The 24,833-nt window shown below is 51.6% G+C and overlaps 1 long non-coding RNA gene across 1 annotated transcript; it reads left to right on the top strand.

Moving 5' to 3' along the window:
* Window positions 1-21,491: 21,491 nt before the first annotated feature.
* Window positions 21,492-24,124, top strand: LOC128779694 (uncharacterized). The gene is made up of 2 exons (XR_008425781.1): window positions 21,492-21,952; window positions 22,869-24,124. It is a non-coding gene; the product is annotated as an uncharacterized lncRNA (long non-coding RNA).
* The last annotated feature ends 709 nt before the right edge of the window (window positions 24,125-24,833 follow it).

Genomic DNA, 24,833 nt, shown 5'->3' on the forward strand with positions numbered 1-24,833 from the left:
ACTTCTTGCATGGAGCCTCAGGGGTCAAGACCAAAATACTCTCTTGGCCCTTGAATTCCATCCTGCTCCACACCCCCTCGGCCCCACCAATGCCCCCTTGTTTCCCAGATGAGGCAGAGGCTTGGGTCCACTTTGGAAACATCTGGCTCCTGAAGTCATTTCTTGGGAAACTTGTATCTACCTGCCCTTTGGTCCTCAATGAGCAGAGAGCTGGTAGGATCCCAGAAACTGTGAGCCAGCTGCCCCGGTTCCCCCAGTGCCCTTGGGTTGGTGGAGGGTGGGAGCATAGTTAGAGGTGCTCACAGCATAGCCACGTCTCTGGGATTTCCATCCAGGAGTGCTCAGGGGTCACTCTGCTTGGAAAGGAAGCTGGGTGGGGCTTAAACGTACCTTAAATAGCACTTTGAATAGGAATTAAGGAAATGTGAGTTCAGAACAAATAGACATGAAGGGCTGATTATTGAGTTGGAAGAGGGGCTGCACCCACCCCTTGGCACCACCCTGAACTTTTCAAAGGCCAGAATCATCCAGAAACAGAGGAAGGGAGCTCTCAGTCCCTGCAGATGTACCAGCTTGGCAGGTGGGCCCTGGGGGTTTCACCAGATGTGCTCTATGACCTCTGTGTGAGATGTTTACTGGGTGGGGGGTCGTGGAGTCAAGGCCATGAGAGGGTTGACAGCTTGCTGCATCCTTTCCCACAAGCTGGATGTCTTCCTGGAGGAAGGGACACCTTTCTGAACTCAGGCAAAGGCACCCTATCAGCCAGCACTGGTTCTGCATCCTGGTCTCATATCAGTAACTGAAATGGAATCCAACAGACTTACAGAACAAGAACATTTATTACTTCGCATAATAGGAAGTTCTGGGTGGGCTTCAGTGTTGGCAGGTCTCATGGCTCAGAGATGTCCTCAAGGACCCAGCCGCTTTCCATCTCCTTATTCTGCTACCTTGACGTTGGCTTTGTCCTCTCACTGGTCGCAATATGGCTCCAGGCATCCCATTCAGGTGACAGGATCCAGAGGAAGAAGAGAGACCATCTTTTCACGGCACCCTCCTGGAAGTGAGGAGTCTTTTTCCAGAATCCCTCTGGCCAATATTGTCTTACATTTCATTGGCCAGAACTGGGTCACATGCCCATTCCTGAACCAATCACTGTGGAGGGGTGGGATTAATGATTGGATTAGACTCATTTAGAGGATGGAAGGAAGGCTCAGGGCCATCAACCTCAATGTCCATCATAGCTTAAAAGTCCATGATTCTATGAGTCTTATGGGGTTCTTTCCTCTGGAAACCCAGACTCCTAATTCTTCTGTATTAAATGGACAGTCAAAATGGAGTCCCTAAACATAGTGGACTCAGAGCAGCTGCTTTTGAGACTCCAAGTCTCAGAAGCCCCATACCTACCCTTGTCCCTGATAATGATCGGCCTTTAACACACTCCTTGGCTGATGTCTGACTGCCAGAGCTGCACCCAGTGATGCACCGGTACAAACCTGGGTCCCTGTGGCTCCATGGGGGGTTGGGCTTTGGTTCTGCCAATGTCCTGATGCTCAGAAAGCACCTTAACCACAGGTGCCTCTCCCTTTCCATTCTCCCTCTTTGATCTCTGGTCTCTGAGGCTTTCCCCTCAGCCGCACCTCCAGCCCATCAAGTTGAATCCTGGAAGAAAAATCTGTAGAACTCTCTGGTTCACTTAACCATCTTTACTTTCTCCTCACCCCTACAACTTTTTATTATGAAAACTTTTCAAGCACGCAGAGACGTTGAGTATTTACTCACTACCCACATTCAACAGCTGTTGCCATTTTGCCACATTTGCTTTATAGATCTGTGTTTATATATGTGTCGACCCAGTTGAAAGTAAGTTGCAGGCATGCTGACAGACCACACACAGATACCTTTGTGAGGTCTACTAAGAGTAAAGACTTCCTCCTTTAGAACCCCATGCTATGATCACACAAAAGAAACTTAGTATCATCTTTAATATCCAGCCCATATTAAAGTTGCCTAGTGATGCACCATCATTGGTATTTATTTAAATCTGTATGAAAACTAAATTTCTTTCAGCCTCTGAGAAGTTAATGTAGTTGCTCTAAAGTGACCAAAAATTTATTGAAAAATATGTGCAATTTTCCCACTTAATTCTTTTCTCTATCCTCCCCTACACCTCTCAAAGGGATTTCTTTTAAGGTCACACATAGGGCAGAAAACAGACGGCATTTTAATCTGCAACTCAAATGCGTTATCCTGGGAGGGCTCCCAGGTCTTGGCAGGAGATGCTGGGTCTTGGCGTCCAGCAGCTGGCTTGCAAGTGGGTTCTGTTTCTCCCTCTGAGCGTTTGCGGATTTAGATTCTTGTGACCTTTAATAACGCCACGATGACTGGCAGCCTTCTGTTTTGTCTGTATTCCAATGCCAAAGCAGTGATTTCTCCAAACTAGGTTTCTCAGTGAGTTGTGTTGACCGACCCTTTTCAGGAAAGTGGCCACAGACTCTGTGGCCACAAAAAAGCGAAGGCCTGTGCTCAGCAGCAGATACATCTGTTTTCCAAAGAAACGAGCGAGACAGTGACAGTCCCATTTTCTAGACTCATAGAATGAGCAACACCTTCTTTTCTCATCTCATATGCTCACAAGCATCTCCAGTACAATGTTGAATAATTGTTATTACTGAGATAGATAGTATTTGTAGAGCAGTTGCTACGTACAAGGCATGACCTAATCTACCCCATGGGGTAGTATGATGACTGACAACAGCCCCGAAAGATGTCCATGTCCTAATCCTCACAACCTGTGCTGTTCCTTTTATGACCAAAACAGCAGATGTGATTAAACTAAAAATTTTGAGCTGGGGAGATTATGTTGAATTAGCTGGGTTGACCATAAATGCAATTTCAAGTGTCTTATGAGAGGTTGGGAGAGGGAGACTTTATAGAGAAGAGGTAAAAGCTGTGTGACTGTGGAGGCAGAGGTTGAATGTCGCGACCACCAGCCAAGAGCAGATGGCAGTGCCAGAAACTGGAAGAGGAAAACGATTCTCCCCTAGAGCCAGGGGGCGCATGGCCCTGCTGACCCTTCAGTTTGGCCCAGCAAACCTGATTTCAGATTTTTGGCCTCCAGAACTGTGAGAAAATAAATTTCTGTTGTCACAAGCCAGCACATCCGTGGTCATTTGTTACAGCAGCCACAGGAAACAAACACAGGTAGGTACGGTGAACGTGGTCGTCCCCACCTTGGAGACAGGGAGCCACCCCAGCAGGGACCTTGACCGTTCCAGAAGCAGTGGCTAGTGCGGGGGTTGTCCCTCACGGCTGCTGTCTGTCTGCCCAACTCCCACAGGAGACTGGGGGTTGTGGACTTTGAGGGCCATGAGGGCGGGGCCATCTTTCACACGTCTCTGCAGACCCTGGTTCTAGGCACACTGGTAAGCTTTCTAGAAGCCCCTTTGAGTCGATCTGGTAATGTCTGCTGCAGGTGTGTTGGACTTGCAGGACTGAGGTAGTTCAATTGATTTATTCTATTATCTATCTATCTATCTACCTACCTATCTACCCATTTACCCACCACTTCTTCTCTCCAACCATTCATTTATCCATCTATCCATTTGTCTGTCTATCCATCTTCCACTCCTCTTCCATTCTTTTAACCACCCATCCACTCACCCATTCAACTACCATTCATCCATCCATCCATTTGTCTTCTCATTCACTAATAAATAGATGCTGAGGTCAAGGATGGGATACTTAAAAATGGGATCTTAAATATGGGCTTGAGAAGTGCAGGGGAGAGGAACACAAACACAGCTGCAATGCTGGGGAGCAGGGGAAACCCAGGCTGGGAGGCCGGAGTCTGTGCGGGAAGGTTATCATAGGCTAAAGGGCAGCCAGTCATGGGGAAGTCAAGAGCTTAAAGGAATCTGGGAACAGAGGACACGTGAAGGGCAGTGCAGGCAGCTCTGATTGCAGGAGATAGGGTTCTAGGATGTCAGGGAACAGCTGCACCTACATATGAATGGGGAGCTTTAGGATAGCTAAGAAGAAGAAATAGGGGCCCCAGACTAGGGGATCAGATGTGACAAGCAAGGAAGAAACTCAAGTCACCATCAATTGAAGTGCAGGGTAGGGAGAAAAGGCTCAGAAACAAGGAAGAAAAAAACCCAGGTGCCCAACGTCAACCTGATGACAAAGTCATAGTTGGTGCCCAAGGTCAGCCTGACAATCAAGGTCACAGCTGTTATTCAAGGTCAGCCTGATGAGTTGCCCAAGCACTAGTGCTGAGACACCAGAGGCCTGGGCTGGAGTACCCATCCTGGGTGAAATGGGCAGGGTTGGCTCTACCAAGGGGGTTCAGTGGTGCCAGCTGTGGACAAACAAGAGCAAAGAGGTTAGGGACCAGACTGGGCAGAATAGGGACTAGTTTTGAAGAAGCATGGATTGGTTCCAGCTGCTTACAATTAACCATGGCTGTTTAATTCAATTGCACACCTATTCTGAGCACTTGGGACACGTGCGTGTAAGACAGAGCTCCTGACCTCTGGGAGATTGCAGTCTATGCGGAAGACAGATTAACAGAAAGTCCTACCAAATGGCTAAGAACTGGGTACTGTGGGAGATCATTGGAGGCATCCGACCCGGTGGGGGGGTGGATTAGACTTCCCCTCAGTGCCCTTTCCTTCTCACCCTCCAGCGCTTCTGATGTGTGGCACTCAGCAGAGGCCGGCAGGGCTGGGGGTCTGCCCTCCCCAGGGCGGTGGACACCTGGGGGCAGGCACAGTATCTTTTGCATCCTTCCTGGGCAATAGGCAGGCACTTTGAGAATAGCAAGGGTTTGAACAACTGCTGTGCAAATGGAGAAATGGACTGTGATGTCAAGTGGTGCTCCCGCATGTGGTGTCCCGGGCGCTGAAGTGCGAGTTCTGGTTCGGTATGTCTGTGCTGAGCCCTGAGATGGTGTGTTTCTAACCTGCTCCCAGGGGACCTGATGGTGCTGGTTGCAGGGTGAGTAGCAAGAATGCAAAATAGTCTTATCACCATTTGGTGGGGAATTATGATGGAAGTTTTGGGTAAGCCTTAAAAAAAAGATGGTTCCTGAGGTTGGCTGGCCCCCACAATGCATGAAAGACCAAAAGCAAACACTTAAGTGGGGAAAGAAAACACTAGGGTGACCTGATTGCAACCCAAGACCCACCCCTGCTGAATCTCACCTCCACTCACCCTGCCACAGGTAGCGCTGCCCGTGAGGCCGGCTGCTTGCACCGTCCGCTCTGTGGACATAAGACTAAGAAAAAATTATGTGTGAGTTTCTCTTACATATTCAGTGGAATTCTACTGGGGATTTATGTTTCAAACACGACACAAAATATAATCAGAATAGAGTATTGAGACATTTTTTCAGAATAAATGATTGAGGTTTTATGGAGTTTTACAAAAGAGGAGGGTCACCAGAGAGGGCATTTGGCTTTAAGCTTATCTTAAGGATAATTTGGGTGGGGGCGGGGGAGATTAAATGAGGTGAGAGGACAGGGACCAAACGGAGAATGTGAGAAGAGAGACCTCACGCTTCTGGTAGAGGGGGTTGCACATAATTAGTTCTGATCTTTTAAGGAATTACCTAAAATATGAAAGTTTCTGATGCCCAAGGCAGCTCTCAGTGGCTAGGTTATTTCATTACTTTTGGGTTTTCATTTGCCTTTGTGGCTAGAATCTGGTACCCCACCCCCCCTGCTGTAAATAGCCCTCAGAACTGACTTTGTTTCATAGTCTTATCAATCCATTTCACCTCATTCTGAAAGACGTGCCCAGGGCTTTCCTGTGAAGTTAGTTAGGTAGCAGCTGGGCTCCCCTGCTGGAGGGGCTTGGGTCTCTGTAACAGTGGGCTGGGTCTTTTGCCCTGTGCTGGGCTGCCATTTGCTCTAAGCTCCTCCGGTTGGTCCTGGCCCTGGCAATTGCATCCATCCTCTTATTGGGACTCATTTCTCACTATTGCAACACTGTGACCCTGGAAGTCAGGTGACAAAAAATTCCAACCATGCAGAAAGCAGTCCCGAAAATCAAAATGAGGACAAAAGGACTCAGACCCCCATACAAACCTAGGTCCGCAGAAGGGAACTAAAGACCGGATGTTCAAGCCCGTGCTCGTGGTCAGGAGGGAGGACTTCCGGTGTTTGCTCAGAGACCATTGCCCTCAGTTCACATGCAGTTCTAACTTTCTCGTTGTGAGTGCTCTCAGGCCCTAACAGTGGGAGGTGCTGCCAGAGACAGGCCTGCTGGCACCGCTGAGGAAAGAGTCACATACATTGAAGGGAGTGATTAAAACAGAGACATCTGGGCCAGTTCATGTCAATGCAGATGATTTTATATGCTTTGATAGGCCTATGTCCTCTGCCAATCAAGTCCCCAAAATTTGACTGGGGCAAAAGGAAGAAAGGGGGAATTTTGGCTTCTTTATATAATTGCAAAAGTGGTGAGATTATGGATGATGTTTTTATGTTGTGTGTATTTTCTCAATATTTTTCAAAAAATTTCTAATGGGAAATATTTTCCTCCCCAGGGCAATGGAAAGGGGCCTTTGCCTCCTCCTTCACTTCTTTCTGCCCTTGAACCTGCCTGGCTCTTTTCCTGCCCCAGGGCGTCTGCACATGCTGTTACTACCGGAGCTCCTATTCCTACCACCACCATTTGTTATGCCTCGTGACCACTCCCACTGCTATGATGATTGCTGTCAATCAAATGGTGGCTCCTGTGGGTGCCATTATTACCCTTGTGATGTCCCACTGTGATGGTCCTGGGTGTGCTGCCATGGTTACTGCTGCTACTGTTTGTTAGTACTGTGCCTGCATGTGGGGGGAGGCATGCTTATCCAGCTTCCTTTTAGGTGGCATCTTCTGCCTTAAGTTTTTCTCCAATACCAACCTCTCTGAGCCTCGGTTTGACTGTCCTGGAATCTTGGGCTGATGTCCTTTAGGAACAGCCAGGGTAGAGGTCAGCCTGGTGTGCCCACCACTCATTGTGTAGGGGTGATCTCACCTTGAACCTGAGTTCAGCTCGATGGAAGGGATGGCTTTACATCATGGAAGCCAAGACTTGCTACGGCTATTTCCTTGCCTCAACTTGGGGGCCCCTGTTTTCCTGTGGACCCCACTTTTTAACTTTGGTCAGGCACTCAGACTAACTTTCGACTCCTAAACTGTGAAAGCTCCATGTTGAGTTTCTGTTCAGTGATAGTTTAGAGTTTGTTATACATTGTTCGTTATACAGAGCAAGGTTTCAAACCCCTTTATTCCTATAATCATCCAACACTTGACACATTTCACAGGTAAAACATCCCTTCAAAGCAGAGATTTTTCAACCCTCTTCATCTCATGGCACATGTAACTCGTTACTAAAATTCTGCGGCACACCAGAAAATACTTTTTTGCTGATTTGACAAAAAAATAGGTATACTTTTGATTACCTACAAATAATAGTAATTGCCTACCCTTTTTGCTCCAAAGTGACTTTTAAAAACTCAGGTGCCTATACTCGTATATAAGGATTTCTTATATGGAATTAACCAATCAGGTGCAACCTTATTATGCAATACAACCAGTAAGATGCAGCTCTACCATATGCCCCATATACTTGTGGCTTCAGACAGGGCAATCACACTGGATAGTACTGTTGTCTTGGCTGTCGTCATGTTTTAATTTGACAGTCTAGGGGGAAAGAGGTCAGTGTGCCTGACCAAATAGTCAGGTAGTGCATGTTTTAAAAATTCTTGTGGCATGCTGGTTGAAAGTCGCTGCTTTAAAGGGATGTGTCCAAGTCCGTAGGAGTGCGAGGCTAGAGCGAGATGGTCCTGGCTGTGTGAGCTCAGCTAAATCATGTTCCCTCCCCGAGCCTCCGCTTCTTCTTCCAGGAAGTGGGGGTAAAACAGCACCTGCCTCCAGAGACTGATACGAGGATTAATGAGATCACGCAGCTGAAAGTCACACGGAAAATCCCAATATTTTTATACTACTTTAGGGATAGCAGCTCCTCGAGAACAGAGACGATGTCCTCACTTCCCTCTTTCCAGCTTTGGCTGGTGACTGACACATAGCAGAGGCCAGCGCCCATCCATGGAATGAGTGAATGAAGAGGTCCAGGCTGGCTTCATAGGCCGGTGCCAGCCCTCTTCTCCCTCTGTCTCGCTGTGCTCCCCCTGACCCTCTCCCACTGTGATGACCCCCTTCCTCAGCTGGAACTGCCTTGGTGTCTCCGTCCTCTCTCACACCTTGTTCTCAAGGGCTTCTAGCATCAGTCATTTATCCCTCCATGTTGTTTAAATGAACAGAGCATCTCCTTTACAGCAACTACAGGGGGTGCGTTTTCTTGATTTTAGGACTAACCAGTTATTTTTTTTAAAGATTTTATTTACTTATTTATAGAGAAGAGGGGAGGGAGGAAGCAAGAGAGAGAAACATCGATGTGCTAGACAAACATCGATCAGTTGCCTTTCGCATACCTGCGACCTGGGTGTGTGCCCTGGCCAGGGATCAAACCAGCGACATTTTGGTTTGGAGGCCGGTGCTCAGTGCTCACCAACCAGGGCAGGACCAACCAGGGCTGATGAAAGGACTTCAGATGAGCAGGCGTGAGGGCTGTTCAGTTAAAGCCATGCCTGTTGGAGGCGAGCAGCCTGACTCCTGCGGAGTCATCCTTACCCACCGCAGTCCTAACACAAGCCTGAGACTGCAGGAGTGGCTTCAAAGGGAGTCCCAGACTGGGCTTGCCACCCTTTTTTTGTCAATGTTTAACCAAGGGCTCACGGCCAGCCTCAAGGCGAGGGGCTCCTGAAAGTGGTACATGCACAGCAAACGGAACTCATAAAAGTACCTCATAGCTTCTTTTTTTTAATCAGACCACACCTTGAGCTTCTCTTCCTCCTGACCTTGGCATAGACCCTCTTTAAGGTCTGCCTGGCTCCTCTCCTTTCTCACTGCATTTTGTTCTTTAGCCTAGAGCCATGGCCAGTTAACTGACATGACATTCTCCCGTGAACTGGAAAAAGGCACCCCCCCTGGGAAAGTGGGTTAGAAAAAATTGCCCCTTCTGGGTGAATGCAGACCAGCCCACAACTGTGACTTTTGTAGGGAAAAAAAGCCCCTAGCTTCAGACAGGGCAGCACCCAGCTCGTAGTTCTAACTCTACGTGGGAGCTGATGCTTTGCGCAGTGTGAGCCCAAGCCACTAAACTCCCGAGCCGCTGATGCCGCCTCCTGCCAGCCGAGCGGTTATGGGCCTCAGCAATGCCCTGGTTGCTCCACTGCAGTCGGAAAACACTCACAAACTAATGACATGGGATTAAATACCCTCAAACCAAATTTCTAGGTGGCATTTGCTTCCCCCAAACCAAATGTGTTTTCAAAACCTGCTCCTACAAGTAAACCCTCTCCTGACTCACCTTCTCTGGCAACATTGCTTCTGTGTTGCCTCCTTTTGAGTCCACGTTATGTTATGCAAACTGTGCTTTAACACATCCTGTCCAACACTTTCCGGCTTGAGATGTGATGTCCCGGCGTGCTGTCTCCAGGGTGCCGTCTTCCCTGGGTCTCAGCAGAGGCTGGCACCGCCGCGTGGTCCTATCACAAACTACTGAGGGGCTACGGGACCTCATTCTTGGGCTCCATCTCTTTGGTACACCTGTACCGACAGGGTGACGTGTCAGCAGATGTCCAACAAAGTGGTTTTCAAAAATTTGGAGTATGTTGTACAAACCGAGAATCTCAAAAGTGTAACTGCAGAGGGGTGCCTCTGGGTAAGTGTCGGAAATCACCCCTTGTCTCAGATGTACCTCCAGGGCTTGAACATGCAGGTGTTTTAAGACCCCTCCCGGTTCACCCCGGCCCACAGTCTCACACCTTCCACCCTAGTATCTTCCCGCTGCTGCCCAGCTCACGCCCCTTCCCTCTGCATTCGCCCCCTGCTACACATCGCTGATCATGGTGTTTAGATTGGCGGGTCCTGAGTTCGAGCCCTGCCACCACCCTCTGTCGTCGACACTGATGACATTGGAAAAACGGCTTAACTCTGATCTCACATTCATTCCTCCCCAATAAGGTGGAAAGAATAGAAGTAACCACTTCAAAGAGCTGTTTAAGGACCAAATGAGATCATGTGAGCAAACAGCTTATAAAAGTGCTGGGCACACAGTAAACCCTCAGTTAAACAGTAATTACTGTTTTTATCACCATGTCTCACTTTTGTGTGACAGTCAGCATCCAATTTAGTGTCTTGCATGTGATAGGTACACAATAATATTTCCCTTTGTTGTTTTCAAAGAGAAACTACATACACATCCAAGAAGCACACACAAGAAATATATGTGTATTGCCAGACAATGTCAACAATAAAGAAAACTGTAGAAAGGGAAAAAGCTCCCCCTTCCTCAGATTCCCCAGCCATAGGTAACTGAGATACTAGTGGAGTGCTGGCACCCTCCCAGACGTGCGTGTGTGTGTGCACCCCAAAACAGGGTTACGCCAAGCATGTTGCCCTGTGCCTTGTGTGTCTGCATTTTGCACGTGGAGGGATGTTTGCAGGGATGTGGACCCCGAATGAGCTGTGCTGCCCGAGCCCTGTGTCTGGGATTCCTGCCTGGGGGGTATCAGAATGGAGCCTTATTTTCTCGGTTGCTTTCAAATGGAGACACCGTGTCCTGTGAGGGAGGAGAAAATGGGGAGGGCGTGTGTGCTGTGTCTGTCTCTGGAGTACTGGCACAGCATGAAGACTCTGCGCCAGAGAAGGTGGCTTTTGTTGCTTTGGGCTAAAACTCCACAGCATGAGAGCCAGGTTAGATACGGAGGAATTGTGCCTTTGGTCTCAGCTCTCTCTTAGTGCCGGCCACAGGCGAGAGAAAGAACTTCTTAATCAGGATAAAAACAGTTATTTTGCAAAAGGGCAAACTGAAAAAAAAGGTTTTAAGGAGCATTACAGTTATAGAAATGTGTCGCCTAAAATACTTTGTAACGGTTTGTGGGAATGCTGGGAGCCGCATTATGAAAGAAGGGCTTGGGCGCGTGCTCTCGGGGGCAATGTAAAACACCAGGCCCGAGCCGGAGAGTGTGCCCGGTCCACCCTGAAGATGTCACAACACACAGCTGTCAGGGCCACCCCTATGCGGGACCCCTGGGGCCCAGCTGTGGCCGTCCAGCTTCATGTTTGGAGGGGTGAACAAAGGATGCATCTCAGAGCCACTGACGCCTCTGCCTGCCCTCCACAGGCCCCAGCATGCTCTCAAAAGCTGGAATCTTAAAGGAAAGTTTTGCACTTTGATTAAGAAGGGAAAAAAAGGTCCACCCATACTTCCTCAATTGTCATGGCTCTTTCACCACTGGAACGATGGAGACAAGGTAAAAATAGACACAGTCATGATTTGTTACTTAGTGAGGAATGCGAGGGCCATGCTCCAACTGAGCCCCTGCATTTAGAGTTTACTCCTCAAGTGTCCCGAGCTTGTCCTGGAGCCCTCCGCCCGTTTCCCTGTGTGGGCCAGCCCTCTGTCCACCTGCTCTCCAGCCTAGATCCTACTCTAGAATGGGTGCTGTCCCTGCCACACTGTGGTGGGGTTGCCCCTCCCCACCAAGCTTAGAGAGGGGCCAGTAGCTTCAGGCCAGCGGAGCGAGCCGCAGACTGGAGCCAGGGAGCTGAGCTGCATGCCAGCTCTGTGACCTGGGTAGTCTGAGTTAACTTCTCTGGACTTGAGTTTCTGCATCTTTAGCATGGGGGACAGGACGCCCAGCCCTCCCTAACTCACAGGGTTGATGGGGGGCTTCAGTGAGACGGCAGGCAGTTGCGCTCAGTGCAAACGGCCACGCAGCCACCAACTGCTCACTGCGTCTTTGAATGGCTGCCTCCGGCAGGCACCTCGGCGTGCCCCAAAGATCTGCTCGTTTCTCTTCCTTTCTGTGTGAGTTTCATCCTGAGGCGTGCAGCCCCTAGCATGGTGCCACAGCGGGGCCCAGCTAGGGTTTGCCAACTTAGATTGATGACTGCAGGGCTGGGTCTACAAGAACCAAGAGAGCTCATTAACTGCCGGGCATGGTGCTGGGCACTGGGTCGAACAAAGAGACACGCGTGGCCAACACTCTGGACAACCAGCGACCAAACAGATGGATATAGAATGACAGCCTAAAAGAAAAAATAGGGTGCCCTCTGGAGCAATGAGCTGCCTACTCCAGATGGGTGCTCAGGGGGATCCTCTTTGAGGGAGTCCATCTAGGCTGCGTCCTAGAGCATAGGAAGAACCAGCTAGGAGGGAAGAGGTCTGGTGTTGAGGGTGGGGGAAGGGCTGTCCAGGAAGACAGAACAGCCAGTGCAAAGGCCCTGGGGACTGAAGGTCCCTGGTGCATGCGAGGGGACTCGGAGGCAGGTGTGGTGGGAGCCACTGGGACTGGCTGGGCACCCTGGGTGGGGTCAGAGGTGGCGGTCTCTGTGATTCCACAAAGCCCCCGAAGAGAAGCCGAAGAGTGGGGCTGAGGACCTCAGTGGGTGGGAACCCACCAGCTCCAGGAAGAATCTTAAGCAGAGGAACTTGGCAGAAACCCAACTTCTCTAAAAATATTATAAGCCCATGGCCCGCAGGGGCTGGATTGCGAGGCACTCTGACAGCCAAGCCCCTGACCGTTGAGACCCGGTGCGGTCCTGGCATTGAGCAATCGGGCTCTGCCCTGGCACTGCACCGCCGCCTGCCCCACCCTGCCCCACTCCCTGGGAAGGAGAGGAGGCGAGAGGAGCAGGGAGGGGTCCCCACTGCTGTGCCTCTGTGTGTGTGCCTGTGATGCACATGTGGCTGTGCGTGAGTGTGACCATGTACAAATGTGTGTGCAGTAGTGTGCACGTGTGGCCTCCTGTGCTAGTGTTAAGCCAGTGAATGGCTTCCCCAGCCCTTCTTGAAAACCAGGGCCCCAGGCTGCTCCCTGGGTGGCCTGTTCCCCAAGGGCTGTCAGGACAGCCCTCAGTGGGGCCTCAGCATGGTCCCTGGTTTGTGGTGGTCCGGAAGTTGCGGTGGTCTGGAAGGGACAGACCATTATAATGTAAAGTAACTAATTCACTGAGCTCTAACTCTATGTGCCAGGCTCTGTTCAGAGCACCAATCCATGTAAGCCATGACCCTATGAGATAAGAACTACTTTTAGACCCACTGGAGGAAGGGAGCAGAACTGAAGTCCAGAGAGGTGAAGTCATTTTCCTGAGGCCACACAGCGATGGGGCAAGGAGCCAGGAAGCTTGGAGCCAGGAAGCTTGGATCCAGGGCTGATGTCCTAAGACTGTACTCCACTGCCTTGTGGGAGAGTGACAGCTGAAGCCACTTTCTCTTGCTCATGTTTAGCCTGTAAGGGGGGACCCTTGGCCTCCTTGGGGCTTCTAAACCCTTTGGCAACTCCACAGGGAAGCCTTACTTAGCCTGACTTGGGGCTGGAGAACCATTAGGGGTAGGGGTGCAGCTCCAAGGCCTCCAGCTAAGGACCACTCCAGTTGGGTGGGAACCTTTGCCCACCTGTCTCCAAAGTCTTGTTCCTTCTGTTACTCTTCAGGGAGATAGCTGATATCTGGCATCTTGCTGATGCCTTGGGGGAAGCTCAGAATCTGTATGTTGGACAGTCCACATGGAGTTGAAGCAGGGCTCTGCGATTTATGGAAGATGCCTGTTCCTCCTGCCTCCTAGTCCTCACGGGTCAGTGCCTCCTGGCCCCGGAGGAGGGACGGCCGTGTGAACTCTGATGTCCTTCCTGATGTCCAGCCGCATAGCAGTTCAGAGTTGGCTTTCTGCAGTTAGTCACGGTGTCCTCCCATGCAGAGTGGAGCATGTTGGGGTGCTGGCCTTGGGCTCTGTGGGCATGCAGACCGTCACCTCTGTTCCTTCTGCATCTGTCCACAATGGCCACATGCATGAGGGGAGAATGACACAGGTGGCCCCAGTTCCTGTCATACCAGGTGGCAATAGTGGCACTGGCTTTGAGAGGTTTGTGGTGTGGCACCCCGCTGTGTGGCTGCCCCTCCAGCCGGCCTCAAACTTTCTAGCCACAGGGCCACCGACCCTCTCAGTGCCTTGAGATCCCCATTAGGGACACGAGGGTAGTAAAACCTCTGCCTCCCTGGATGTGAGGACTAATGCTTTCCTTGTGTGACTTTGTTGGCACTGAGCTGTGATTGTCACCTTCTCAAAGGAGGGGAGGAGGTGCTCTGAGCTCTGGCTCAGCCAGGAGTTGGTAGCTGTCTGCAGTCCCATCAGCCCATTTTGCAGACGGGGAAAACTGAAGCTCACGTGTTCAGACCTGAGGATGGATCAGGCTCCTGGTTTAGCTACTGAAACCTCTTCCTCCTCTTCCTCCACCCTCTGGAATATCATGGAAGCCAGTTTGCTCCCGGTGTTTCCCCCGTAGAAAATTGCAGACTGACAGCACAAACACTGTCACATCCACCCTGGGGAAGGCAGGTGGTACTGCTTAAATGTCCCAACTCACACAGGAACACCCCAGGCCCGCTTCTTGCTGACTGTTGAGATGAAGCCTGGAGAACGGTGTAGAGCCAGTAGGGCTGCCAGAACGTTCCAGAATCAGATAGTGTGGAGACTGGGTCGCAGGCTCTGGTGTAAGAGGTCCTGGTTCACATCCTGGTTTTGCTCAGAGTCTCACATAACTCTGGTAGATGACTTAACCGCACCCTGCCTCAGTTTACCTATCTTTAAGGGCTTTTGTGAAGATTAAGCGAGCTTGCCCTAGGTGGGTAACCAACCTTCATAAATGCATGTCGTTATTACTGTCTTCCTTGACCCTCTCATTTTATAGGCCGGGAAACTGAGGCCTGGAGAGAGGAAGTGACTTCTACGAGCCCCCATTGTTCTTCGCAGCAGTGTGACTGCAGAGCTGACAAGCCTGTATTCCTTCTTACTAAGGGTGTTTTGCTTTAGGGTCCGTTTCTCACTCCTTGGAACATGGGGGTGGGGCAGGCAGCCCACATGCTTGTTAACAAGCCCTCACAGAAAAGGGGTTGGGGGCTTCACGTCTCACTCGAGGGTAGCTGGCCGGCTCCCCTCACTGGTCTGTTCTTACTGCCTTCCACATCAGCTCCCTGGTCAGCTCTAGTCCTGGTGCAGCGGAGCCCCAGCTGTGTGGCCTTAGGAACAGCACCTAACCACTCTGGGTTTCAGTTTCCTCCTCTGTAGTACCGCCTGGAGGGGCTCCCGCAGGCCCCCGGCCCTGTCAGACGCGATCACATCTTCATGCTGAAATACAGCAATGTTTTCGAAGGATTTACTTTGAGGCCCCATTGGCCTAAAGAATATGCTGACAAAATTTCATGACTGAATGATATTGATTGCTTGAATTATCCCCCCAGTTGCTTTCTCCCTTGACCCATGGGTGAGAGACAGAAAACATTTATTTATGTACTAACATAAAGCAACTTAAAAAAAATTCTAAACATGCCATGGGCTCCATGCAGAAAACCTGTAAAGCACAGGAAAACACAAAGTTGGGTGGGTGGATAAAACTCCCAAAACAAAGAGAACGTGAAAAGGGAACTCAAACAGAGGCTGATAAGCAGGATACGGAGCTGCCACAAAGACCGTCATCGCTTCTGGGAGTGCGTTCCTGCCCTGGGCTTTGAGGGGCCATAAAGTCTCAGGGTGTTGTCTTCTCAGAAGCCATCTGAAGCCTGCTGCAGGAAATCCTCATTTTCTAGAACCCTCACCATGGATAACTGTCTAGTTATCCATGATGTGGGTGGCGGCCCTGGGCTGGCCCTCTGGGGTGTTGCACAGAGGTGACAGGGTGCCCTAGAGCCAGGCTGCCTGGGCTGGACCCTCTTTCTGCACCAATTTTCTGGGTGGCCTTGAAAGAGTTTCTTCACTTATCTGTGCCTCAACTTCTTCATCTGCAAAATGGGGCTCCTAGTAAGTTGATCCATGTAAAGTGCTTGGGAAAGAGCTGTGTGCCCACGGAGGCTGTTACTGTGGTTCTAGCTGCACTCCGAATATTAATTTGATGAAAAGAGTTGCTTTGAGGAACAACATGTGGGAGAGGAGCTGCTGGAGGAAGATGGAGCGGCCGTCCCCTGGGGGCTCCTCGGTTGCGCCCAGGGCCTGTCAGAAGTTGAGTGAGGCATGGGACACTTCCAGTTTGGTTCGTGTGGTTGGCTTATTTATTTTTTAAATGAAGAAATGCCAAAATAGAGCTCCAAAAGCAAATAGAAGTTTAACACTCTGTGGTGGATGTCTTCCTTTAAAGTCCATGATGGTGTGTGTGGAAGCATCTAGAAGCCTAAACTTGAGACTCTTTGTGAATGAGGGCACAGGCCTGTCCCACAGTCTGAGGCTCTGGCCCTGTTGCCCCTCGATCTACTGTGCTGACACCCTGCGCAGCACACAGCAGGTGCCCAGTAAGTGCCGAATGAAAAATGAGCAAATGAATGAATGAAATGGGACTCAGCCATCATAGGAAAAGGTGCAATGACTAGAGCACTTCCTGGTGTCTGCCGCCAAGGTTTGAGACTTGTGCCCAAGGTCCAACTGATATCGGCACTTACCCTGACGAGGGGCCGCCTACACCAGGCCACAGCCTCCGCTGTCACTATTTGTTCAACTGTCTCTATCATTTTCACTTTCTTTCTTACCCTTGCAATTCCAAATCCACATGCCAGCTGGTCAGGGCCGTGGAAGGACGTACTGCAGCAAAATGCTTGGGGGCAGCTGGCTGGGAGCTTGGTTTGTGGGGAGGGGGTGCTGGAGACTGAGGTGCTGACATGGGTCTTGCTGCCATCTGCTTTCTTTTCCTGGTGGCCAAGTGATGGCAGAGGAGGGCATCTGGGAGTGTGCAGACGTGAGGACCCCTTCCCGCCCAGCACACTTTTGTAAACTGTGCCCCCTGCAATGGATGACTCTAGAGACTCAGTCCAGCACCAGATGGTGTCTGGGGTCACTGAGAAGGCACTGGGGTAGATGGGACAGCAGCCATCAGATGGCCTCTCCTACCCCATGGGACCCCTGGCCTTGAGGATCCCAAGGGAAGCAGCACCCCCTGCTGGCTGGTCATAGCACCCCCTTCACAATTTCCCTGACCCTGAGCATAACCAGCAGCCCCCAAGGCAGCGTGTGGACTAAGTGATGAGCAAGCATCCTACTACAGCTTCAGGGCATCAGGGCAGTGAGTGTTGTTCAAGATGTGGCTCCCGCAAATGCACAAGTGACTACAGAGTTCCACTCCTGGACACGTATCCCCAGCAAATGCCCACCCGGGGACCATCAGGGGACACGGCTGAGGGTTCTCTGTGCATCTGACGCCGAGGGGCAGGCAATGTGCCCCACGCAGGGCTTGCAGCCATTCAGACTGATGGACAGGCAACAGCTCAAATGAATTAAAAACAAAATGGCAAGTTAAAACAAAAAGAGCCAGGATGGGAGCACAACACAAACCATGTATTTGCCAGGGGCGGGGGGTGGGGGGGTGAGAGGGAAGGGGAATGCATGGATAAATACTGGGCGGAGTCACGTAACACTGCCAATTGTTTTCCTGCTTTTTTTTTTGAACCTACGAAAATGGCAGTGTCATATCCCGTGAACTTAGAAACTGCGGTGTGTTTACAGGAGAGAGCAGAGCCTGAGAACGAAGGATCTGCAACCACACGGAGCAATGTGGGTGATTGCCCAAACACAGTATGCAGTAGAACAAACCAGAAACAAACAGTCTGTGCTCTGGTTCCGTGCATACAGAGTTCAAAGCCAGGCAAACCGATCCACAGTATCAAATGCTAGGATGGGGGTTACCCTTGGGGGGCGAGGAGGGTTCTGGGGGGCTAAGGATGGGCCATATCTTCATCTAATGCTGCCATGCTCAGTGTGTGAAAACCCACCGAGCCCCATGCTGGGATGTGGGCACCCTTCTATACCGATGTCACACGTCAGTGGGAGCTTGGGGATGGGGACCCCTGAAGCAGCAGTGATGCTTGGAAGGGCACTGAGAACAGCGGGACACGTGTGCAATGTGGTGAAGAGTTGCCTAGGGTGGAGAGGACTTTTCTTCTGCTTTCTGGATGTCCCAGGTGATGTGGGGGCCCCCAGGTGACAGCAGAATCCCCCCATCAAGACCTCCCCGGCACTCCTGCCCAGCACTTGCCGGGGGGCCCAGCCCTGGCTGGCAGCAAAGGAGGAAAGTCCCCACTGGTTTCTTGCCACTGAAAGGGCTGCAGGTATTTGTTCCTGAAACTCACGGCTGAGCTAATTTTACACCACGAGTGAGACACTGCAGAGAGAAACGAAACGGCCAGCCTTGGGGGTGGGGGGTCCAATTCGAGCAGGATGGGAGCCCTGACCAGCTGGGAGTGGTGCCCAGAGGCTGACAGAGGTGGACGTGGGGGGAAGCGTGCCCAGAGGATGTGGGAGCTCGGAGTCCCCCGCATAATAAGTTGTAGCCTCAGACTGGGGATTGAGAACTACACCCCGGGTCTCTTTTTGGCTCCGTCACTCACTAGGCTTCGTGAGCCTTGGTTTCCCCATTTCTGAGGGGAGGGGCTCGATGAGATGCTGCCTAAGGACCCCAGAGTCACTGCGTTTCATCGTCGTCTGGTCTGTCTCATTTAATGGACGGATCATGCCCCACAGCAGAAGAAGTTGCACTGTGTTTGGGTTTTTAGGAAAACTCAAACACACAAACAAACACGTGAAGTGTGGCCCTGCAGTGGGCACAGGCCTGGGGGCTGCCCCTCTTCATGCTGAGAACACAGGCGGAGGCCGTCCAGGCGTTGAGGACAGGGCGCCCCGAAGGAAGGCTTGGTGACTCACCGCCCGGTCCTTCACAGCAGATGACAGCGTCTAAAGAGAATCCATCTTCGCTCTAACTATAGGCGAGTGTGAAAGGTGAAAAGAAAAAAAAATTCTCTCTGAAACTCTTCTTCGTGGTCTTGAGTTCTGCTGACTCACACCGTGCTCCTCAGAAGCTGCCTGCCCTTCTTTCGAGAGAAAGTGGTGTTTCTGATGCTATTTTGCCAGGGGAAGGGGCCTCATGTGCTTTTCCCCTCCACAGACAGTAGTTTAATTAGATCAGGGTGTCAAGCTCGTATCACCAGGGGCCACATCAGCCTTGAGGTTGCCTTCAAAGGGCTGAAATAATTTTAGGACTGTATAAATGTAACTACTCCTTAACTGTTAAGGAGTTGAATTACATTTGGCCCTTTGAAGGCAACTGCGAGGCTGACGTGGCCACCGGTGAAAATGAGTTTGACACCCCTGAATTAGATGAAAGACTTGGGTTAACCAGCACAGCTGATTGGCCCATGTGAGGAGAATCATCTCCAGTGCCTTGGAATTCTGGGGACTTCAGAGCTCCGTCAATGTTGTGACTCAAATTAGAAATCACGGAGCCTCAGCCGGGTAGGGGGGCGGAGTGGGAAAGGCGAGTGGGGGAGGCGGCGGGGTCTGTGCTCAGACGCAGCAGCTTTCATTAGCCAGGGTTTTCTGGACCTCACCTTATCGCCTTGTCGTTAGAGGCTGGGTTAGGTATCGTTTCCCGAGTGGCACGCAGACTTTGGTGGGTGTTGAGAGGTTAATCATTTAACCATGTAAGCTGCTGCCTCAGGAGAAGCTGGCTTCTGGGCTTTCCTGTAAGTGGGCAGGTCGTGAAGGAATGATGACTAATTTCAGAAGGTGGTTGAGGAGAATGGAGTCACCTCGTAAGGCCTTGAGCACACCCACACGGGAGCAGCCCCTTGGGTTCCAGCATGGGTGCTGTCAAAGGGTACGAGACTCCGTTCCACACCAGGCACAGCGCTAGAATGGTACAACGTGCTTACCTCCTCCAGTTCCCCAAATCCTATGTGATGGGGGCTCTTACTGTCCCCACTTTACGGAGGAGGAAAATAAGGGCTTCGCTGAAGAGGAGCACCCACCGTGCTTCCCGCACAGTTAGCAGTGGCGGAGCCACGCTCTGCATGGAGACTGCTGGTGTGGAGGTTCCTGTGTGCCATGCTCACGGGCACTCTGTGAGGTGTGATGACATTTCTATGTCACCTGTGGAGATGTCGATCTTGGAGAGATGCACCTGTCCAAGGTCCTGTGAGTAACAAGGGGCAAAGCCTGGACGGGGGCTGGACTTGGAAAGATCGTGTCACAAACTCATGAGCACACAGGGGGCAGGTGTCAGGGCTGGAGGACAGGCCGGGTCTGTCTGGACCAGGTGCTGTAGCTCCACGGATGACCGGCCCATAACGAACTCTCCTGGGGATGTCCTGGGTGCAGTTTTGAAAGTGATGTCACAGAATGAAGATATCCTTAGTCAAAAAATGTCCCTTGTCATTGCTTTCGGAGGCCATAACCACCTCCGGCCCCTCCTCCACAGGCACTTCTTTATGCTCTTCAGTTGTGTGTGATCGCCACTGGACAGCTCCTGGGCATTCCTCCCAGGTAGGAAAGTACAATGTTCTGTCGACCCCAGCAGGTGTGTGTGTGGGCAGCAGGACACGTGTGAGCACACACACCACGTGTCAGCTACAAAGAGGCACCTCATTTTTCCTGCGTGGAAAGGTGGGCCTCTGGCTTCTCACGTCCCCTGTTGCTCACGTGTCTTCCTGGGTTGGGGCTGGTGCTGCCCACCTGGGATCCTGGCCCCTTGCTGCCGGGCCACATCAGAGGGTTGCTCTACATGAAGCAGAAATTACATCAGGTCTTTGCTGCAAACAGGGGAACATTCTCATCAAGCGGAGAGTCAAACTGAAGTATCGGTTCAGACTGGAAAACACTCTGATATTCCAGTTTTGTTCTGGATCATCGGTTTGAGAAGCCTGGAGGATCAGTTCCAGTTTGCCTGGGGGCCTGAATTGTTACCAAGTTGTTTCTTCTTGTGGCTTATTGAACACACACACGTGCACACCCCTTTGTGTTTTATTCCTTCTGGTATTTGGCAAGTGGGAGCTGTGGACCTCTGGTCTATTTATTTACTCAACAAACATTTAAGGGGACCCACTATGTACTACATAAGTAACTAGGGTACAGAGACAAAAAGAAAAGTGAAACCTGCTGCTGAGCCGTGCACATTCCGGGAATGCTCAGCAGCCAGTGGGCCTGGAGTGGGAAGTCTGTGTCGGGGACCAGGCGGGTTGGACCAGCTCGGGGCCCACCGCTGGGACCAGGCTGAGCTGGGAGCTGAAGCATCATCCCCCAGGCCCAGAGCTCTGGAGATGCTGAGTGTTTCCCTGGGGGCCAGTCATTGGCGCCCAGCTCTCCACTGGGGTCCGCGTTGGAGGGCTGGTGGCACACCCGCACCGGCACTGTCGCTTCTCCTGAGGCCCAAGGAGGAAGGGCTGGCACTGGAGCGGCAAACTGACCCACGAGCCCCCACATCCAGCTGGCCCCATGAAGTGGAAAGCAAGCACCTGTTTTCAGTTTCCTGCCCAGGAGGTGGCGTACCCACCCCTGCCCCATTCAATCACGTGAACAGCCTAGTTTAGGAGTTGGAAAAATAGAGGGCAAGGTGAAAGCCAGAAAAACAGCACGTGGCTTGAGGGTCAGGAGACAGATTGTTTGCTGTGGGAATGTTTTCCTCAGCACGCCCGCAGTCCTGTAAGAACGGTTCCTTAGGAAGCTGCTCTTCCTCTGTTTCTCTCTCTTGCAACTCCCAGGCTTCGAGCCTCTGGAAGGCAGTTTCTGGGAAGTTCACTTCCGTCAGCTCCCCTGTGGCCTGGGGCCCACCCCTTAGTGGGTAGTGACAGCCACCTCTTGAGAACACCTACTGGGCGCTCTTCATTGACTCTGACATTAGCTGAGACAGGGGTGGCCATCAGCGGCACATGGCACATGGGGAAACCGAGGCAAAGAAAGCCATGGAAGCGACTTGCCAAGGCTGTGAAACCCGAAGTGGCGAAGCCCGGACACGGAGCTCCAGCAGTCTCGGAAAACGCACCCGCATCGTGGGTGTGTGGAAGGCCGCCGGGTAGCACTGGAAATGGTGGGTTCTATGTCATATGCATTATATGACGTAATTATAGGTTTTATTTTCTTCTTCTTATTTTTTTTTACAAGCGAAAGTTGGTTTAGCAAGTCACAGAGGTAGAAGTGAGCCATGGAGGAAGTGAGCCAGCTGAGCTGCGTGGGCTCAGATCACAGTTCCAGAGGCCGAAGAAGGGCCTGTGGGGCTCAGGCGAGAGAAAGGAAAGAAACCTACAGGGAGAAGGCGAGGGGAGGAGGAAGGGGGGGGGTGCGTTGTGGGGTGGAGGGGGAAGAGAGAGAATGAGAATTGGGTTATTCTGTCTTTAAGGCTTTTATTTGCTTCCCAAGGGTGGGGATTTCAGGGCAGGCCCCAGGGGAGGATCTAAATAGATTCCTCGTCAGCTTTCAGGTGTGCCCCCTCAGGGTCTCGGTCTCCACTGATTGGTTGGCACCAGGGGGTCATCAGTCAACGCTGCTGGTTCTGATGTCAGCCATGGCGCATAGCTCTGTTTTGCAATGCAGTGAAAAAGAGGGCTCTGGAGCCTCCAGAACGGGCCTCCCGCCCACAAGGACGGAGACGCCTGTCTTTTTGCCCCCATCATAAATGTGCCCAGAAAGTGTCTAATGAATATTGCAGGGAACGGAGGGAGGGGGGATGGATGGATGGATGAGCGAGCTGCAAGGAGAGAGGCAGGGAGAGAAGGAAGAAGAAGGGAGGGAGGGGAAAAGGGAGGGAAGAAAAAGAGAAATGAAAGAGGAAGGGAAGAAGACAGGTAGTGGGAACTGGTTCAAGCCCCAGCTCAGACCCCCAATCCCTGCGAGGTCCTGGCACAGCCCTTCTCTCTGAGCCCCAATTTCCTCAATTCTGAGGTCCCTTCCTCTCCTGATTTTTAATCTCATCTCCACTTCTAACTACCCCACCCCCTCCCACCCAGGTCAGGACAAGAGGCCTCCTGGAGCAAATGTGGTCCCTGGCTTTTCCCGACCTGGATCTGTCAGCCAGGTGGGCCTCCCTCCTCTTCCGCTGGTGGTCCTGAGAGGCTGGGCCTCCTGCAGACCGCCCCCCAGAACCAGGGTGCTGTGCCCACGGCAGGTATGGGTTTGAAGATGTGCTGCACCTCCGGAGGGGGACTGGCTGAGCGCCACCAATCTCATTTCAAGTCACAGGCCACCGAAAGCTTCCCACTTGAAGCCACAGCAGCCGCTGAGCCACCACCTCGCAGCTCTCACCTTGCTGAAGCCAGCAGGTAGAAACTGGGATGCGGACACCACCTTCTGTGAAACCAACTTGCTTTCTCTTCAAAGAAACCAAGCCTGCCTCCCTCCTAGGCAGTTGAAACCCAGAAAGTCATTAGTGGGTACAGGGTGAGAGAGTGGAGAAGCCAATGTGGTCCTCGAATCCTGGAGATGGGAGGGGGTGCGTGGCAGGGGCTGTGCACGCTGCAGGGAGCCCACGGTGAGGCTCCCATCATACCTGGGGCGCCAGTAACAACTCATTGTCTTTGGGTTCAGCAGCTTTTTCTGCTGGACCTCTCCTCTCCCTGCCTACGGATTCTACTGCCTGCTGGAAATTTCTACCTGTGTGATCTTCTGGTCACACAAATTAGAAATGTCCAACCTGGAGCCAGCATCCCCCTCCCTCCTTGTTGCTCCTCTGGTCTTTACTATTTTTGTGAATGGTGCCAACCCATCCCCCTGTCACTGAGGCTCCAAACCTCAAAGTCATTGCCAGCTTCTCCTTCTCCCTCTCCCCCAAACTGATGGAATGGTGTGAATTCCTGACTCTTTCGCATCCATGCTAATTCTTGCTTTCGACCCTTTTTTTGCCAGCAGAGTCTCTGCTCAGTCTCTCACTTCCCTGACTCTATCCTCACAAACCCCAAAGAGCACATATAATTCCCTGTGATTGCCAAAGCACAGCTTTGACCATGTCAGGTCTTCTGCTCAAAACCCTGTGGCTACCTGGCCCTGGCTGGTGTGGCTCAGTGGGCTGGGCATCGTCCCACAAACTAAAAGGTCATTAGTTTGATTCCTGGTCAGGGCACATGCCTGGGCTGTGGGCCAGGTCCCCAGCTGGGGGAATGTGAGAGGCAAACAAACAAAGTTTCTCTCCCACTTGATGTTGCTCTCCCTCTCTCTCTCCTTCCCTTCCCCTCTCTCTAAAAATAAATAAATACAATCTTAAAAAAAACCACCCCATAGCCATCAGGACAATGCTTTATTCGGCAGCAGCAACTATTCAGTGCCCGCTGCGATCTTGCCCTGAAAGTATCTCTCCCTTTCTCCCCCTCCTCTCCTACTGCACTCCTCAGCTCTGAGATGTTTCATGGTCAAACCGATTGGTTGGTGGTTGTGTGTCTGGAACCTTCTGTGATCATGGGGCTATGAGGCGGCTTCTGGGCACTGCAAGAGAGCTTGCTATGGGCGAGGGAGGGTGGAGTACGATACATATTTGCCAACCTGTTTTTCACCCACTGGGCCTCTCTCTACAGCCTCCTACAACATTCCTTACACTTTCCTACTCTGTGCTTTTCCTCCAGTCCTACCCCTCTCTCTCTCATGTTTCCTACCACGTCCTTAATGGCCAGCCTGAAGACTGTCTTCCCCAAGAGGTTTTCCTCGGTGCAGCTGAGGATGAAGACAGGGGCTGGTGCACGGACATTTCAGCCAGAGAACAGTGGGTGGTGACCGGCAAAACGGTGGATGGTGTAGGAAAGCAGAGGTTCCTAAGCACAGATGGGGGCCAGCTGAGTCCACATTACAGGGTGGGAGCCTCTGAAGTCAAAGGCCTGGGCCCCAGCCTCGGTGTCCTGTGACTGGGCCTGGACAGCTGCATTTGTAATGAGCTCCCAGGTGGTACTTACGCACTGTCTGGCAGGTGGACCACTGTGTAGAATGCC

The sequence above is a fragment of the Desmodus rotundus genome, chromosome 12 (genome assembly GCF_022682495.2).
Source record: "Desmodus rotundus isolate HL8 chromosome 12, HLdesRot8A.1, whole genome shotgun sequence".
NCBI classification, from domain to species: Eukaryota; Metazoa; Chordata; class Mammalia; order Chiroptera; family Phyllostomidae; genus Desmodus; species Desmodus rotundus.